Raw genomic sequence first — 20557 nt, forward strand, 5'->3', positions numbered from 1 at the left:
AAAAGTCTCACGGATACCGCTTTGAGAAAGTATAAGTGAAAATTCTCGAAGGTCAAAATAGGTGGGCCCTTAAGGACGCTCTAGGAAGAGCGAGCTCTAGGTAGAGCTGTGTTTTGTTGTGTGGATGTATCTGTGTCCGGACGAATGAATGTGTGAACAAATAAATTCCGTGTTGGGTGGGTAAAAGTTGCACACCATTCTTGGACCGTCACTTCAGGGTGGCTGGGTGGAGTTGGACGCAGCTGGTATCCACTTGAGAGGGATGAATGTACGATGAGCCTTGATAATAAAAGGACAATTAATGACTGATTATCCCTTAGATAAAGGGAAAAGTATGCAAGAATAAGCACTCTGGCTCAATAAAGAGTGCAGAAAGTGTGAATGAGGTTAGGAAAATAGTATCAATAATGTTTGAACCAAGATCTATAATAGATTTTTGCATTTTGGATGTCTGTGTGAAAGGGGAGAAAATTTTGTGAGCCCAGCGCAGTGGGAGTGAGAGCAAGGGAGGAAGTTTCCACATTAAAGTTGTATTACAAAAGTGATAATAAAATAGAGTAAATAAAATAGACAGTCAAAAAATAATATAAATAAATAAAATATGAATGCATGAGACAAAATAAAAAACTAAATTCAAAAAGGTCCACTGAAAAAAATGTTATGTTGAATTTACTTAATTTTATTACGTCAAGGGGTTGCACAAAATAAATTTATCTAAATCCAGATATATTTTTTTAAGTTGAGTGAACTTATATTTTATAAGTTGAGTTTACTTAAATTTTATAAATTGGTTGTACTTATATTTTATACGTTTATTAACCTCTTTAGTAGTTTCAGATTAATTATATTCATAATTTTAGCTAAACTATTTTGAGTAGAATATACTCAAATTAATTGTGCAACCAGATCAATTTAATCGTTTAATTTCTACATATTAAAATTAATTTTAATCCAATATTTTTTTTTGTCTATTGTATCTTTCATTAATATTCAGACAAATAAAGCAAACCCAATATTTTTAACTCTAACTTTATTTTGCTAAGAGATTGTTGCTCTCCCAAACAAGAGTGCCTGTATGTTACTCAGTATTCACCAGACCTCAATACATGGTACACCACACACAATGATGGTAACAATCAGTGAATAGTGTTTGAGTATAAATGGGTCATTTTGAGTAGAAAATGAACTTCAGGTGTCACAAAAATGAATGTCACTAAAAGTAACATTAAAAGCAACCATAAAACTGTGTAAATACAACTCAAAAACTTAATTATTCATGCCCCAGTGCATGATGGGAAATACACTGAAAAAAAAATTATTCATTGAATTTACTAAAACATTTAATTAAATATAGCTAAAATAAATTGATTGCAACCACTTATCATAATTTTTTTAGTAAATTCAATGAATCATACCATCATAATCATAATTCGTTTAAAACCAACTAATAATTATTAATTAAAATCAAAAACTAAATTTAAATGGATTAAACTAGCAAAATTGAATTACGATTTATTTAATTGGGGCCATAATCATTTTTTTCAGTGTATGACACATAGTAAAGAATAAAAAGTAGGGTGAAATGGGTAAAAATTGTTAAATTAAGTGAAAGGAAAAGAAGAGATTGTAACCAAGTGACTATAAAACTAAAAAGTTGATTTTTGGTGGTAATAATATAAATAAAGATATGGCAGCCACACCAGTGGAAATAATTGGATTAAAATATCCACTGTGTAAAGAGCAAATAAACAAAATCTCAAAAAAAAAAATGGCAGAAGAGAACAAAAAATATGACGACAACATGGCCAAAGGAAGGGACATTTGATGTAGCATTGTGTGAGGAAATGGAAACTCTGATAAAAAACTATAAAACTAAAAGCATCAGTATGAAAAGAGAAAGAAGTAATTGCTCTGTTTAAAAAGAAGGTGAGGATAGGTTGAAGAGTATAAAACAGGCTAGGAAAGTCCTGAAGGGGGCAGAGAAAGATAACATGAGAAAAGAAAAGTTATTTTCAGAGCCTCCCCCTATTTGCCGTAGAAGGAGATCTCCCAATACTCAAGGGAACTGTGGGGGAGAACTAGAGTTAGAAGGGCAGATAAAGATGAATGAGGAAGAGAAGCCAGCTGTGAAAACACAGAGGCAACCCAGAAAGGATAAGTGTAGGAGCCCTAAAACAATAAAGTTAACTGTATAAAGGTTGTTTTAGAGAAAATAAATACAAATGTTCCAAGAAATGGACTAATATAGAGATGGCAGATATGGTGGAATATAGAAATAATAATAAATTAATTAAAATAAGATACGCATTTATTATTTAATAACTAGTCTTAATAGATGAATTTAAAAGATGAATGTGCTTAAAACTTTATATCTAACCAGTGAAGACATCTAAAATTTGTATCTTGTTATCCCTGGGACACAGTATGAAAGTTAATCCATTACAGAGTTTCAGAGATTGGGCTTGTGTAAATGTAAAAAATAAAATACATAACTTGTGCCATGTGGAATGAAAGCAAGATTGGGTGACCAAGTTAATAAACATTTTGATTTAAAAGCCATAGGCATTTTATAATAGGAAGGGAACTAGATGCTTAAAGAATTTAATTTAATTATTTTATTTACAATAATAGGAATTATTTTATGTTGGTTAGGAAACATTAATTCATCAATACCAGATTATTCTGAATCATGTATGCAAATATAGAAGAACAATTATAATTGAAGTCTTTATTTTACCATACACATGTCATGCTGTTATAAAAGGAAGGTTTATTTTGTTTTATTGCAGTATACTTAGAAAATAAAGGTAGCTGATTTCTGCATTTTGCAAAGAAGAAAAAATGCTTGCTATTTTCCTGCAATGAAGAACTTGCTTTACTAACAAAGAATAAGAGAACTGCTGTTTTCAACCAGATGATTTTGTTTTTATTAAGGGACCACTGAAAGAAGAGGTTGAAAAGTGAAAATTAGAAAAAGAGCTGACTGCTCAGAAACAATTTGGTCAGAAGTTACATAGGTACATTTGAATTTATGCAATCTCTGAGTGTTAAGCTTTCAGATGACTTCTGGAACAGTGCCTTGACAAAGGAAAGCAATGAACTGGAGAAATGGCAAAGCAGCAAACACAGCTGCAGAGAGAAGGAAAGGGAGGGGCTGATGGATGTTCCCCTCCCCTCCTGAAAGAGAAGAACACATTTCAGCATTGAGAAAGAATGAAATTAAAGCAGGAAAAGGTGAATCTTTCATTTGAGACTTTTTCTGAGGGTGAAGAGAACATTATGAAATGCAAAACTCTGGCAGAAAGCAACCAGAAGCCAGACTGAGAAGATTCAGAGAAACAACGGAGACCGTACACCACAACATCAGGTCTTTGAGTGACATCACAGCCTGACGACCCAGTACAACAGCCCAGGCTGATGATGTCACCAGAAGGACTTCCATCCCTTCAGTGCACAGGTCCTGCAGATTCAATGAACACTATAGAGACTGCTTCAAATGTTAATTATTTTATTTCATTATCTTATTTATTATGTTTTAATCTTGATTATTCACTGGTCTCACAGCATTTCTTTAAATTCTGTGTTTTAACTAACTCTCTCAATCTGCTTTTCAATAGGTACCAGACCAGCCTTATGTCTTAAAGAAAAAATTATTTTGACAGACAGAAGTGAGTACTTGACTCACAAATCAGATAAACATGGAGCTGGATTTTGAATAGTAAGACTGTTTCATTAAACAACTAGGGGAAAAGCACAACTGAATACTCGACAACAATGCTGAGTGCTTTGGGAAAGAAGAGAATAAATAAATAAATAAAAAAGGGTATCTAAATGCACAATGGGAAAAATATATATGGTTGAAAAAATAGAAATATTGGTCACTCCATTATGTCATTTTCTAAGGTAAAACTGAATAAAATAATAATTAATAAAAGATTATTACAAAGATCCAAAATCATGAAATCACATATACTGTCATCACTGGGGATAACAATATGGAAATGTTGATGGTTATGGATCCTAGATTTACAGAGATCTCCAATCCTCTTCTCAGAGTTGCTCATGAGCAATAACAAAAAAGTATTTGACTAAACTTTAAATTAGACAAACACATGACATTTGAGAAATGATAATTGGCTCTCTCAAATGCCCAATGCCTAGGCCTAATATTCTAAACAAATTAATCTAGGAGATTTTGAAAAAAAGGAAGGAAGGAAAGAAAAGTTTTTGGCAAATAAAGGGGGAGTGAAAGTGTGTGAAAAAGTATGAATGATGGTGTTGTATGGCATGAAAGAGAGTGTCTGACGAGACACTGAGGCAATTCAATCAATTTGCCCAAACAGCTGTATACAAATATGAATGTGGGCCCACAGGGCAAACTTATGCCCAGTAAAATAATGACCATGGATGAATTTGGTTAAGTTTCCTGGTCAGTACCAAGGTCTTTGTTGTGGCAGAAAGAAAAACAGTGCCACACATGCGCAGCGTATAACATGGGAAGGCAGAGCAAAGCAAGCTTGCTCTGTCCACCCCACATTTAACTTTCTTTTCAGCATAACATGATGGAGCTGATTGTGTCAAAAGGATGAAATATTGTCTTTCTGACTGTTAAAATAAATACAGTGGGTTGAGTGTTTTCCAGGGCAAAAGTCCTATGCTAGTGAGCAACATAGGCCTAGATAAATTATCCATTAATATAGTGGAACTCAGTTTACACAACAAAGAGATAACTGAATAAGCAAATTGCTGAGAATAAAATTGAAAGGAATTAAAAAATAGTAAAGACAGCACTGGAATTGAGAAATCTCAAAAAGGGGCCAAGACAGCCCTCAACCCACATTACATTTCCACAGGTCACACCAAGAAGGACGACTAGCAAGATGAACAAATTAGCATGCTTGATAACACTAACAAAAAAACTCTGAAGTTTTTCATTTACAGGTGACAGCAGTTCTAGTAAGACCAAGGAATGCTTCGCCCCATCAAAGAGAACCAGTGAGGGCGCAGATATGATCACAAGAGAGCCTTGCATTAATCAGCAAAACGGTTACAGAGTGACACCTGAGTTCACATCTCTAAACCTTAAAATACGCCAACCAGCTTCAACAACTCCACACAGCATGAAGTGAGGGATGAAGGGCGTGCTAGTAACGACCCACCCTTGCCAACGATGGAAAGACCATTGCAACGACTCACAAAGAGTCTCCCTGGTGAAGATGGAATGAGAGAATGATGGGACTGCTAATGAGATCAAAATACTTGGGTGCAGATATGAGCCAACAAATAGAAAAGAAAAGGTGGAAAGAGAATGTTAAGTAATGGTAGATGAAGAATTTGAAGGTTATGAGAAGGGAAATATGGATGTAGGAAGATTTAAGGGAGAATAGAGCAATTGGATGCAACAAATAGAATGAAAGGATAAAAAATAGAAAAGCTAGAGATTTGAGAATTGAAGAAGGAAAAGTATGTGTTATGTTTGGGGGACAATGCTGTATTTATAGAAGGGAGCATTTAATGAAGTAATGATCAAATTGAAAAGGCTTAGAAGATAACAAAAGGAAAAGATAATCAAATGTAAGACTGGTTCGATTTACAGTTAGGAGCATGGGGAGCATAGTTTATAACTAAATTGTGAATGTTTTTAGGAATTGCATTACTGACAGGATATTTACAATTTTTTATACTGTATACTTCCTATATTGAGGTCACTAGTCAAAGCCACAGCTAAGCAAATTAAATTCAAAGATGTCAAGATAATGGGAGATTGATACATACGGTATCTAAGCTGAAGATCAACTCTTATAATCTTGTGATATTCAATGTGTGATGTATGTAGTTGTATGCCTTTTATACATAACTGTGATAACCAGGCAAATGCCAAGCCAATTGCATGTTTATGCTTTTAACAATGTTTACTATTAAAGAGGGGTTAGGGAGACTGGATCTTTTACTCACTCCTTGTCAAATTAGGAGAGAGATGTTTGGTCCAGTAATCCCTCAGAGTGGAATCTCATAATCTAGTCACTGGTGATAATACAATGTGACTTATTTAGTCACTAGGTAGTGTAACTAATATGACTGGATTATGGAGTAGCACTCTGGATAAGAATAATCAAATGTGAGACTTATTAAGTCCCAAAGGGGAGAATATGTGGAAGATTTTTATTAGTAAGGTTTTTATTAATCAAGTATAGAATCAATGTGAAGCTAGCCATTTTTGTTGCTAGTTGTTTTTCCATTATAATCCTATAGGTAATGGATAGAAAGGAATATGCTTACGTGCTGGAATGTACAGAACTGATGAGAAACATGTGGTCAGACATACAGAAAGGGCCTTTCTTCATACCAAAACAAGTAGGGGCCTCTCCTCCCTAGCGAGGAATCAAAATTGCAAGCATAAGGAAAAGACTGACTATTTGGAAACGCCCTGAATAGGGTATATAATGAGAAACCAAATAGCATTCGGGAGATCTCCTTGCAAGGAACTCTCGTCTTTGTGTTGTTTCTTCTGAGAGAAAAAACCCTGACGGAGTTCGATTCTTTGGAGAACCGGCAAAATACACCACATTTCCTCACGCCCGATTTAGTTTTCCTCTCGCGGAAGTGATTTACCGCGCACGCAAGCATCAGTTGTATGCTCGGTTATTGTTGGCATTGATTTGCCATCATACAGGCAGTGCAGTGGACCAAAGCAATGTTTGTCAAAGCAGGGGGAACTCGAGATGTTTAAAACTTTTTTTTTTGTTGTTGTTGTTGCTCCGTTTGCATTTGTATTGTTTTACTACTTGCACAATTAGTTTAACTTTATATCATTATATTATTTACAATACACATATTTCAATTATATTTTAGGGGGGGGGGGCAACCCTCAGATGGGGGGGTTCGGACCCCCCCCCCATATTTATATATATTATATATATATATATATATATATATATATATATATATATAGTAGGAATATTTTTCCCATCAACGGGTGACAATGCACAACACCGCTGTATGCGTGAAAGACTCGATGCGCTGTATGCGCACTCGAGCATGTAAGAGATGCTCTGGATAAAGCGCACATTCACTCTCCGACAGAGCAACTCGGGATGAAACAGTTCATAGAGCTGTTCACGAGCTAAGCATGCGCTGCTAATAGCACCAAGCTCACGCGCTGCTGTGGAGGGAGGAACTTCAGTGAACGAGAAATATTTAGAAATATAGAAGTATTGTAAGGTTACAATACGAAGGTTTAAGTACCAACGTATTTTCCGTGATGTCCCCGATGTGCAGGTCGGGGTGGGTAAAGAAATTTGACTTTATTTGCGGGCTGAGGCGGGCCAAATAATTTCATAAAAGCGGGACCCTGGGGTTGGACAGAAACCCGACCCGCACATCATGTGTGAGCACAAGTGATACTGTGGCCGGCGGTCCACGACTGGTAGAAAAAGATGACGCTCAATAAAGCTCACTGGCTGAGTTTTCTCCTCTGAAAGGAAAGGTTGCACAACTAACAGAATAAGTTGCTGATAAATTTCATTAGCTTTTTTAGCATGTTTGTATGTGTACTGCTTACACAAATGTAGCAAATACAGTCTTTATAAGCTTTCCATTGAAAAACAGTGATCTGTCGTCGATGCTTGAGGCTTAGATCTTTATAATGATCCATAGATTGTCAAAATTAAATTTGTCCCGTTTAATTTAATCTATTCATAAACACTGACACGTGCAAGTTGAAAGGCATTCAGGACGAGGGCATCGTTGGGCTGGCTAACAGGTTAAAAGTTTAAATAGCCATTCAGATTTTTGCGTTTGTAGTGGTGTTAATCACAGTGGCAAGTACTTGAATATTTAGCCTTAATTGGCCGTAACCTTTTTTTTATATATATATATATATATATATATATATATATATATATATATATATATATATATATATATATATATATACACACATTTTAATCTGGACTACAACATACCCTAGACAGTGTTTGATTCTTTATTGTTCGTTCACACTTTACATTAGGGCTTCATTACTTGACATTATGTTAATTCATTAGTTAACAAACTGTCAATGAAAAATTATTCTAAACATTAATTAATCTTAGATAATTCCAGTATTTAATAACACATTGTTAAAATCAAAATTTGCAACTGTGTTATTTAATTTGGTTTCTTTTCCATTGAGTTTATGAATGCAATGGCCAATCAGAGGCGTTCAGATGAGTCATCGCTGAAACGCTGCTGTTTCGTCACTGTGCACGCTCGCTTACTAAATTCTCTGATTAATTTTCTCAGCAGAAACAACAAAGTACAGGTGTGCTATGAATGCAAGTAATATATCTATTCATTTAACATTGTACAGAGTTTAGGTAATTATAATCTGAGTTTTTGAGAATGTTTTTACTCTGGCAAGACTAAATGAAAATGTTCTTTGATAATGTAAATGTTATTTTGCCCTCTTTCTGTACAATAAACGTGTTATATTAGTAAGTTACAATGCTTTTATTAAATTCCAGTTAAAAACACAGTCATTCGTATAAAAAATATTTTATGGTATGACACCCATATCTGGTAGGCTACTTATCCTAGTACCATAGATATACCTATACTTAAACATTTCTATGAAATCCACGAATGTGTACAGTTAGTTACTGAACTCAAACTGTATGATGTTACAGAAAACTCGTTTTCCGGTTTCATTCACAAAACAGGGCGTCGCAGAAAATATTGCGAGTCCTGAAAATTTACGACTATGTGTTTGTAGAATATTGCTGTCACTGATGCACTCTCCCACATATAATTATTCGACAATAATGTATAATTAAAAAGATAATTTACATAAAATGTATATAAAATATAATTTCCGTGTACGTCTTCAGTGTAGGCCCTTGGGCTTCAGGCCGTTGAATCCTGTGTGTTAATTTACCTCTGCATGTACCTTATGTGACATATTTGTTTAGGCGCAAATTATATATTGCAGGTATGAAACGTTATAACGAACTTACCGTAACGTGTGAAGGTATTTTCTGGTTTTGAATCCTGCGAGATGGCGTCTGGTCCTCCGATATGAAAACTTTTACTTTCACTTTGACCTTCTTCTTCTGGTGCTGTTTACAAGCAAACTGATGAATTACTGCCTCCTACTTGGACTGGAGTATGAAACATGAGAACGCATTCAGAGAGAGAGAGAGAGAGAGAGAGAGAGAAGGAAAAAAAAATTTCAGATGCTTAAAACTGAGATGAAAATAATTAAAATGAAGTGAAACACATTTAAAGGTATTAATGTATCAATTTGAGGCTGCATTGTTATTGCAATCTTTACCACTGGGTGACACTCAGCTCAGTAAAAAATATGCATTTATTTTGTTGGCAGTAATGCTGAGGATTTATCTGTTAGGCATATGGTTGTTAATTGTTTTGTGTTTGCTGACAGAAGGGTTATTTCTTATTTATCATTCTCCAGTGAAATTGAAGTTGAAGATCCTCATTGTGAAACCAAAAATTACAGTATTGGACATTTCTGAATTACAGTTTGGACAGTGATTTTTGTACCATGTACTACTGGTACTAAATGAATAAACATATACATGCATAAATGTAGACATTGTACTCAGTAAAATGCACTATGACTGTGGCCTTTACGAACCCTTTACATCTCTAAATGATTTCATTGTCTTATGAGAAGAGCAAAGATGATTTCACGTCAGATTCTTCACAATTTCTTGTTTTGTGTTCCATAAACGTAAAAAATAAATAATAATGATAATAATAATAATACTAATAATAATAATTGTAGTTTTGTAACAGCACAATGGTGTAAATAATGGCAGAATGGTCAGTTTTGTGTAAACTAGTCCTTCAGTTGCTGAAATGCTCTTATTTGTGTTTCTCACTAGATATCGTCACGTTGCTCAGTTATAGAAGTCAGTAATTCAGCCATAAAACCACTGATGAGTGCAGCAGATTTCAACACAAAAGCTTGGGACTGTGCTTCTGCTTCAAGAGTTTTGTAAGCCACATGAAAATATATGAAACCTAATCAAATTACCTCCTGAATATACAATGTGGATGCAGATATAAACATCTCTCAGGTAATCTTCTTATAGTGAATCTATAAATATCCTCTTTTCAACTCTGGTTTACCCTCTCTGTGAATTATGTGCAAAGAAAAAGTAATAGTTTATGATAATGAAGTCATCTCTTATGGCATCTGTGAGTTCACTTGTGCACAAATGTGTTGTTCTGCATGTCTCTCCCCTTCATATAGCAATAAGAGCTGCAGATGTACACGTACAAGTGTCATTTCCATAAACTCTTCAGCTAAATGATGCTTGTGTTGTTGTGTATCTGAACAGGGAGTTTGACAGAAAGTATGTTACTGTGGCTATTATCTGCCCAATAGCGGGTTTTGGATCAGAGCTGTGATGTTGTTCATGGCTCTGTGTTTAAGGCTGTAAAAGCATTATTATTTGACCCTCGATTTAATCCAGAGACGCAGGGTCCCCTGTGTTTGTCTTTGGCTTTACTATGCCCATTGTTTTCCTGAGTTTGTAGGATCGATGTTGATGTGTTTCCACTTAGGATTTCCAAACTGACTGCTTTCATTTGGTGACATTTCCCTCAGTGCCTCCTTTTAACAGAGGGTGAGCCCCTTCTAAAATGTTAAAAGTGCCACCATCAATCTTTCCTCCTCAGACTTATGGTACTATTTTAGAAGTGGCTCACCCTCCGGTGTGAGGCCGGTAGTTATCCTTCAAGTCCCGTTTGTTGGCCACAATCCAGAGTTTAATTGAAAATTATTCCCATGACATGACACTTGAATAACAAAGAGGGCATAAGTTTTACCCTAACTGCTATTCAGAAACATTTCAATTATCCAAGTTTCAATTGTAATCATGGACTGAGCCGTTCACAAAGCTTGCAGCAGTTACCTGCAGACCTCCATTACTGTCAGCTGAAGATTATAGAGCTTAGCAATAGTAAAAGCGGGTAAAATCATGATTTTATTATATTAAAGTTTGTACTATACAGTATGTCATATGTTCAACAGTATCAGACAATGCTACAGTAAAAACCTGTTCATTGGTCAATGGTAAGTTCCTTTACTATACTGTTAAAAACTGGAATACATTTAATGGGACATTTAACATCATTTTACATTTAAATACATTTAAATTTGTAAATTTTAAATTTATTATTTGCCTCAAAATTATTCACATTTTGTATGTCTGTATATAAAAGAGTAACATTATGAGTAAAATTCACTAAAGAAGATCAGGATTTTTATTGTCCTTGGTACACATTATATACTTACTATTATAATAACAGTAAATTATACATAACTACATGCAAAAGACAAACCCTAATCCTAACAATATAGTAAGTGCATGTTAATAAATATTATGGAGTACTTAAATGAATAATTACACTGTGACAAGGACATCTTAAAATAAAGTGTAGCCAAATTTTTCTATTTGTTCATGGAGACAATTGTGAAAAATGTGTCATGGTTAAGTGGAAGATTGTGCCACCTTGTGATAAATAATCATTTTTAAAATGAATATCACATGATGTTATGGCTATAACCAGAAGATGGCTGCAGAGGATCACTCATTTTGCTTTTATAAAATGGTTATTTCATGTATGTAATTTCACAAAATAAAACAAAGCGAATAAAATGTAATGATATTAATAAAAACTGTATTCTTCCACCAAACAATGTAGTTCCTCAGAATCAGTTGTGGTGGCCGAGCAACACACAAACATAAAACAAAGGTGTATGTTTGAGGAGTAATCAGAGGACTGGAATTATCCATATTATTATACGGTTTATATATTACTGCAGTCCTCATTTGAATTGTTTTTCATTTTTTCTTTGTTATTTTCCTGTTCTGCACCCAAGAACATTCCACCCTCTATTCATTTTGGTCACATGACTGTTTGTGACAGTAAAGTTGAAGGGTGAGCGTTTCATATGTACTCAGTTGATAACAAAATACATTTCAGAATATACTTATATATACTATATATATATATATATATATATATATATATATATATATATATATATATATATATATATACACATTTTATTTTTATATACATTTATATTTACATTTAACAGGTTAAACAAACTGGCACATACATACATTTATTTATTTATCTCTGGTTCTTTCTTTGTTTAATGCCAATCAATTTATTTATTTATTTTAACTTTCCAATCAGAATCAAAGCTCAGACCGACCATTCTTTCAATTAATTCAGAGAATATTTTTAAAGTCAGAACTTCAGAGCCAAACTGTTTATAGCATTTGCTCTCTTCTGTTTCATTATTTCTATCAGGGCTGAGCAAGTTACCTAATTTGTCAGTCATATTTCTATCATAAACCAAAAAGATATTGAAGCGGCAATCTTACCAACAGCACCAGACTTCTGCGTGATGAAACTGCAAAGTATATTCCAGAATTTCCATATGGTCCAATCCAAATAGGGTCATGAAACAAAATCTTTGCTCTTTCAGGGTTGTTCCTGATGCATCCCAGATCAATCAATCCTTTCCCTTGACTTATATATTTATCTGTATATGTGCATATACAGTACAGACCAAAAGTTTGGAAACATGACTATTTTTAATGTTTTTCAAATAAATGCAGGCTTGATGAGCAGAAGAAACTTCTTTCAAAAACATTAAAAATAGTCATGTTTCCAAACTTTTGGTCTGTACTGTAGATTATCACTATCTATTTTAACTCTCCTTTTTGGGATTTCTGTTCCCTAACCACTGACCTGACCTATTTACTAAAGCTCGGGGTACCCCTGTCAGTAATGGTGGGTAGTCGAGAGTTGGAAGAGTGATTTACGACTAGAGCCCCCGTCTAGCGTCTTACTTTCTTCTCTGTATTTCCTATAGCTTTACACAAACACCCTTTCTGTCTCCTGTGGCTCTCCTGGCCGTAAATGCACTTTTACCTTGGTGCTTCACTTGCACTTTTGCCCTTTACGGCTTTCCGTGCTTTCTAAGAATGCGTTTATGCTGGACATCAGATGGCAGAAGTCAAACAAGAAATTGTGTAATAATATAATTAATATCAATATGAAGGATATAGCAACTCGGCATCCACTCCTTCAACATTAAAGTGTGTATAAAATGCTTGTTTTAAAGCTAAAGTGACACCAGTGGTTGAAGTTCAAGTAGAAGCCTCCACTGAGCCCACTGACTTTTAACAGACCCCCTAAAGCATGAAATGGTTTTATTTGGAGGTAACTGAGAATGAACAGGGGAAATTATGTGAGATGAGGCCGTGCCTTCATTGTACTATGACTGTCATATTAGTGTTCATGTGATAATTCTCACCTCTTATGTTTGAGCACATTCCACATCACAAACTGGTTTGAATTAATGAACGATGTAAATGGAAAGACTTATTAAAAGGTGAGTAAACAACTCACCCACTTAGATATCACCACTTAAAGGGGGGGGGGGGGTGAAATGCTATTTCATGCATACTGAGTTTTTTACACTGTTAAAGAGTTGGATTCCCATGCTAAACATGGACAAAGTTTCCAAAATTAAGTTGTACGTTTGAAGGAGTATTTCTGTTCCAAAAATACTCCTTCCGGTTTGTCACAAGTTTCGGAAAGTTTTTTTCGAGTATGGCTCTGTGTGACGGAGTGGAATTTCCTTATATGGGTCCTAAGGACACTTCTGCTGGAAGAGTGCGCGCTCCCGTATAGCGAGGCTGAGCAGCACAGACATTTCACTGATCAGAGCGATTCACTGATCAGAGCGAGAGCGTCGCGAAATGTCACAAAAGAAGTGTGTTTTTGGTTGCCAGGGAAAGACAACCCTGCACAGATTACAAAAAAAAACAAAAAACAGCATTAAGGGACCAGTGGATGGAGTTTATTTTTACAGAGCATCAACGGAGTTGTGCAAGTGTTTTTGTTTATTCCCTGCATTTCGAAGATGCTTGTTTTACAAACAAGGCCCAGTTTGACGACGGATTTGCGTATCGTTTATTTCTTAAGGATGATGCAATCCCAACGAAAAAGGGTCACGATCGTGTGTTGGAACCGCAGGAGGTGAGTAAAACTGCTTCAAATATCTCTGCCTCCTTGTTAGTGCGTCCCCTCCTATGCCGAGACCCGGGTTCGAGCCCCGCTCGGAGCGAGTTGTTGCGGTTGCTGCTCTCGTTCAGTTTCAGCCTCGGGATCTGATTCTGGATCATAAATAAACGGCTGAATCTGACTGTTAGCCATGGTTTATTTTGGATGATGGGTTTTCACTCACGATAATGTCACAGCTTCCACACGCTCTCAACTCAAAATCCTATTCGCGCTCGTGATTCTTTAGCTCCGCCCACACGTCACGCCTCCAGTCGGTCGTGTTTTTCCGGCAAAAATCGGTACAGACTATCTTTCTCTTATGAATATAATAAAACTAAAGACTTTTTGGAGTTATGAAGGATGCAGTACTACTCTATAGGTACTCAAGATTAACAGGAGATTGAGTGAAAACAAGCATTTAATGTCTATCACATCCAAACCTGAAATTACTAAAAACATGAGGGGTTTTTGTGAGCAGTCAGTTTTATTAAAATAAAGGTGCATCTCTGTGATTCCTGAAGTGTTTATCAAATTTTGATGACTAATGATCCAAAAAAAGTCTATTAAAAAAAACAGTTGAACATTAGTGAAAAAAGCAAAGCTGAACATGGTTAAATGCTTTAGTGCTTGATTTGTTTTGTAACAAACATGCAGCTTTTTTCACTTCATAAGATGTTCATTCATGGACCTGAGTGACTCTTTTTCCTTTCTTGAGGACTATTGTGATGATTTATCGGCTGTTTGGACTCATTCTTATGGCACCCATTCAATGCAGAGGATCCATGTGTGACGATCCAAGTGATGTAATGCTACATTTCTCCAAATCTGTAGAATCTGATGAACTCATTTACATCTTGGATGAAGGCCCGAAGGTGAATAATATTCAGCACATTTTCATTTATGGACAGTTCAGTGAATTTAGTAGTTTACAATAAGAAAATAGTTTGTCTTATCTTATTATTTATTTTCTATTCAGAATCTAATGGAGACCAATAAAAAGAATCACCATCCATTTTTCATGAATGATCTAAGTCTTCCATTATTAATTTGCATATAGGACCCAAACATTCTCAGAAAGTCAAGGACACATCATAACATGATTATCTCTGTACGGTGCTAGACTAGCTCTTTTATTTTGTCCAAATTAGCTGGTATCCATAACCCTGGTCTTGTGTGACAGTGCAGGGGAATGGGCTTTTCTTAAAACCTTTGAATATTGGTTGCTATAGTAACATACAGACAAGTGGGAATAAATCACTGTCAATGTGTTTTAAAGGTGAACCACACTAACCACAAACGTTGCTCTGGATGTGAAACCGTTTTATTTAGAATGTCATGGATCGGCCAATTAACAGTAAGAGTGTTTGTCTAAATGGGCCCAAGCATTAGCCCCTAAGAGAAGGATAAGACCATGGATCTGCGATCGTTAAACTGTGCAGATCTTCTAATCCTGTTTAGCACTTGTTATGTGTTAGACAATCCTGTCTGATAGTTACATGGGTAAGTATACTTGCATCACTGAAAATGGCTTTGCTGTCCTTAAATGAACTTTTATGTTGGTGCAGACAGGTGAAAACATAAACACACAGGCCAACATGATCAGATTTTACAATTACATCTATTATATACACTTTGCCTAAGGTTCACAAAGGACTAGATACCCCTTTGAAAGGGCGTCCTATTGTGAGCGGTATTGGTAGTCTCTCAGAGAATATTTCTTCAACCATTTGTACCCATGTTGTCATCATATGTAAAAGACTGGACTTTATTGAATCATTATAATATTTACTATGCTGTTGATGATGTGCTTCTTGCTACCTTTGATGTTCAGAGTTTATATACCGACATCCCAACGGATCGCAATACTATTTTAAGAGACGATAGTTTCCATCCTATACCTTTAGTTAAGAGTTTACCTACAGATATCAGCCAATTTAAGCGTGTGCGCAGAGTTTGTAGTACGGATAAATCTTATACTCATCAAGCCAATGATTTAACTAAAAGACTCTTGAATCGTGGTTATCGTATAGAATGGATCGAAGATGCCAAAAAGACATTCAACGAGACATCTGAAATGCAGTGTTTTCGAACAAAACACAATAATAAAACGCAAGATCATAATGCTCCCATGTGCGTGATAAAATACTCTGTTTCGTAGAGTCCTAAACAAACATTGGCATATTATTTCAAGTGATCCTAAATTATCAGGTGTCTTCAAAAATGGTCAGAAATCTTTGTGACTTACTTGTTAAATCTGAATATCCTTCACGTGTCAAACAAAGTATTTCTTCTCTTCCTCCTGGTAATTATAGATGTGGTAAGTGTTCCCAGTGTGCTTTTACACATACATGTGAATCGTTTAGTCATCCACGCGCTGGTCGTGACATTCTGGTCTTGCATACGTGGGTGAAACATTCAGACAATTACACACTCGTATTAGTGAACATCGCAGTAACATTCGAACTGGAGATATGCGCAGTTCTATAGCGTCTCATTTTAGACAAGCAGGCCATAACATCAGCGTTTTACAGTATATCCGTATAGAAAAGGTAACAAAACCCTTAAGAGGATGAGATTATGAAAAGAAATTATTACAGAGGGAAAGATTCTGGATTTATACTTTAAATACATTGTCACCTTTAGGGTTGAATGATGATTTTGATATTAAGCCATTTTTATAGAGATTCAAAATATCTTTGAAGCTTGTATCTGTTGTATGTTTTTGTAACATAATAGACATGACTTGTATGTGTCACATGATTTGTATTTGTCACATGATTGCTTGGATGTGCCTAATTAAGGTGATCACCTGTGTCTATTTAAAGTCGACTTCACTTGACATTGATACTGTGCCTGATGAAGACCTGAAGGTCGAAGCGTTGCTTGAGCTTATTTAAATTCCTCTGGAGCAGTAGTTTTCAGTGTGCAGACTTCACTTCTTTATTTGATTATATTACTCAGTTGTCTTGCACCTGCATCCTATTTGGATGTTTGGGATGTGCACACCATTTTTGTGTTATTGAGTCTTTCAGGGATTGATCTACACCATTTATTTGTGGAAATGATTAAAGGGTCTTGGGACATGCACTGGATGAAGAAAATGAGAAATAAAACACTGACCTGAAACAACCTTAGTAACACTTTCAGAGATGATCTCTAGTATCTGGAGAGAGCTAGCTGTTACCATTACAAATAATTTCCATGCAAACAACCCTAAAAAGTGTGCCAATATCTGGTAACACTTTTTGAGCTAATCACTTGAGTGATTTGATTTGTTTTCTCATTCAGTATCTTTTTTTGGGTTTTGGGTCAATTGCTGATTTAGGCTGTAAATATCTTTAACATAACAAAAATATTTGAACTGTAATTAGGTCAAGACCTGTGTGAAACTCCTTTAGCTGTGTGTTTCTTGAAAAATAATTAGAATATTTATCCACCAAACAGCATTCAGCATTCAACAGCCACATCCTGTAAACATTTACATTGATGGACAAAAAATAAAATAAATAAATAAATAAAGATGGACACTGAACTGACTTGTCCATCAGGGAATTACTGATCAAAAATGAAAATTGTGTGAGTATACTTCATGTCATTTCAGAACATATTTTTTCTCTCTTCAGGTGAACATAAAAGAAGAATATTCTGAAGAATATGTTTCATATAAAGATGTCTAAAGGGGGAGCTTTCATGAAACATGAAAAACAGCAACCACTGATAAGTGCAAGAAAGTATGCTTTCAAACTATAATCAACTTGATTTTTATTCCAAGTTAGTGTATGGTAAGTAGACTTGCAATATAGTGCATCACCCGTATGAATCATTATTTATGATGGTTTATATATATATATATATATATATATATATATATATATATATATATATATATATATATATATATATATATGTGTGTGTGTGTATGTGTGTGTGTGTGTACTGTATATATATTTCCTGTCATTCTTAATTTTGGCTTTATATGGGATGATGCAAAAACCTCAAAATAAATTTGAAAGTGATAAAATGTTACAGCTTCACTTAAAGGGTGGGGTGGGGGGGGGGTGAAATGCTATTTCATGAATACTGAGTTTTTTACACTGTTAAAGAGTTGGATTCCCATGCTAAACATGGACAAAGTTTAAAAAATTAAGTTGTACGTTTGAAGGAGTATTTTTGTTCCCAAAATACTCCTTCCGGTTTGTCACAAGTTTCGGAAAGTTTTTTTTCGAGTATGGCTCTGTGTGACGTTAGATGGAGCGGAATTTCCTTATATGGGTCCTGAGGGCACGTCTGCTGGAAGAGCGCGTATTCCCGTATAGCAGAGCAGAGAGAGCACAACAGACATTCACTGATCAGAGCGAGAGCGTCGCGAAATGTCACAAAAGAAGTGTGTTTTTGGTTGCCAGGGCAAGACAACCCTGCACAGATTACCAAAAAAAAACAGCATTAAGGGACCAGTGGATGGAGTTTATTTTTACAGAGCATCAACGGAGTTGTGCAAGTGTTTTTGTTTGTTCCCTGCATTTCGAAGATGCTTGTTTTACAAATAAGGCCCAGTTTGACGATGGATTTGCACATTGTTTATTTCTTAAGGATGATGCAATCCCAACGAAAAAGGGTCACGATCGTGTGTTGGAACAGCATGCGGTGAGTAAAACTGCTTAAAATATCTCTGCCTCCTTGTTAGTGCATCTGTCTCCCATGCCGGAGACCCGGGTTCGAGCCCCGCTCGGAGCGAGTCGTTGCTGCTGCTGCTCTCGTTCAGTTTCAGCCTCTGGATTTGATTCTGGATCATAAATATACACTGAATCTGACTGTTAGCCATGGTTTGTTTTGAATGATGGGTTTTCCATTTTCTCGTATGAATATAATAAAACTAAAGACTTTTAGGAGTTGTGAAGGATGCAGTACTACTCTATAGGTACTCAAGATTAACAGGATATTGAGTGAAAACGAGCATTTCACCCCCCCCCCCCCTTTAACTGTCACAAGAGTCACTCCAATCATTCGACCACTTCACAGCCATATTAACAAGCACTTGGAGAGCAAGGGATGAGTAATTTACATTTACTACTCTTCCTCTTTTCAATTAAAATCTCATTTCATTCCACACCCTTGAAACATGGGAAGTTTCAGAGGAAAGAGGCTGATTTCTTTCTCTCTATCATCGACTCAGAAGCTCATTCTGAAGGGAGTTCATTAACCAAATGGCTGTAACTCTATGTGGCTTGTTGTCATTCAGAGTAAAGGCCTTTTATTTGACCCCATTTACAGCCAGCCAAACATTTTTAGGATTTGGGGGATGATGGCAGAGCAAATGTAAAGTCTGACATCAGAAGCCAGTGATTTATACATACAGAGGAGGGATACTGATTCAATATTTCCTTTTAAAGCCATATTAAACTCAGATGTGGGAAGCATTGAAATTAACTTATAATAGAAACACTTTAGAATCATGTAGCCATTTCTGTAAATCCTGTCAATAAACAGAAAATGATCAGCTATATGCGATTAAATGGTCTCAAATTAGAACTGGTGGGTCACGACCCAAAATTGGTGGAGAAAACACTTTCAGTCTTTCATTGACATACTGTACGAAAGGTGTTTTGTCCAAGAAAACATAATGGTATTTTGGCAGAAATTAATTTGTGACTATAGTTAATCAAACATGACATATGCTAACATATATACAAACTGACATATCTTCATAGTCTAAAACTACAAACAAAACTATGCAAGGCTGAGGAAAATACAACTAAATCAGTTTGAGAATGAACTAAATTTGATTTGATTTAGTTTTTTTGCATTGTTTGGATGGTGAATTACAGGTTATCAGGAGAATTACACCCTAAAAATTCATATAGTGTCAAATGATTTCAAAGACATTTTTTAACTATTGTACAACAGTTATGGTACTGGATTGGGTCGCCACTTGGCATCCGATGTAAAATCAGTGTCTCGAAGCATTAGCCATAGCATTTGCATACAGAGCACATCAATTAGAAATGGTATTCACCTAATAGTGGTGGTCTTTATTTAACTTGAGAGAGGAATATAAATTGAGTCTGAAAAAGGTGAAATTGGGCTGGAAGCGCATCTTGACACTTTCATTTAAAGCAGGAAATATCAGCAGCACTTTGTTTATCCATCACTTCATTCTGGATATAAATGATCCAGTCAGTTCACTGCAGAATCACGATCACCTCCAAACATATGAACATCCCTGTCATCAAAATCTTAAAGGAATAAATCACTTCCATATTAAAATGCTCTTCTATTTCAGTCACTGGTCACCATGTAGTGAAGTAGTGCCCAGTAGTGCACAACACACAACGACATAAAAAAATTGAAATGCTCCCGACCACTAGGAGGTGGTCTGCAGTAAATGGCCAATAGACTGCGTATTTCCTCTGAAATCAGAATCAGTTCTTGGTTGTCACACATACTATGTGTTTAAGTGATGTCT

The 20557-nt window shown here is 35.5% G+C and overlaps 1 protein-coding gene across 3 annotated transcripts in view; it reads right to left on the bottom strand.

The window, feature by feature from the left end:
* LOC113046784 (NACHT, LRR and PYD domains-containing protein 3-like) overlaps window positions 1-9086 on the bottom strand; it is a 60197-nt gene extending 51111 nt beyond the window's left edge. For 2 of the 3 annotated variants that reach the window (XM_026207765.1, XM_026207761.1), the window contains exons 1-2: window positions 8994-9086; window positions 6280-6371 (exon numbers count right to left, since the gene is read on the bottom strand). The gene's annotated coding sequence lies outside the window, so the exon portion shown is untranslated. The remainder of the gene's footprint in view (window positions 1-6279; window positions 6372-8993) is intronic. The other variant, XM_026207762.1, reaches the window with a different exon arrangement.
* Between the last annotated feature and the right edge of the window lie 11471 nt (window positions 9087-20557).

Source organism: Carassius auratus, chromosome 28, assembly GCF_003368295.1.
Source record: "Carassius auratus strain Wakin chromosome 28, ASM336829v1, whole genome shotgun sequence".
Classification (NCBI taxonomy): domain Eukaryota; kingdom Metazoa; phylum Chordata; class Actinopteri; order Cypriniformes; family Cyprinidae; genus Carassius; species Carassius auratus.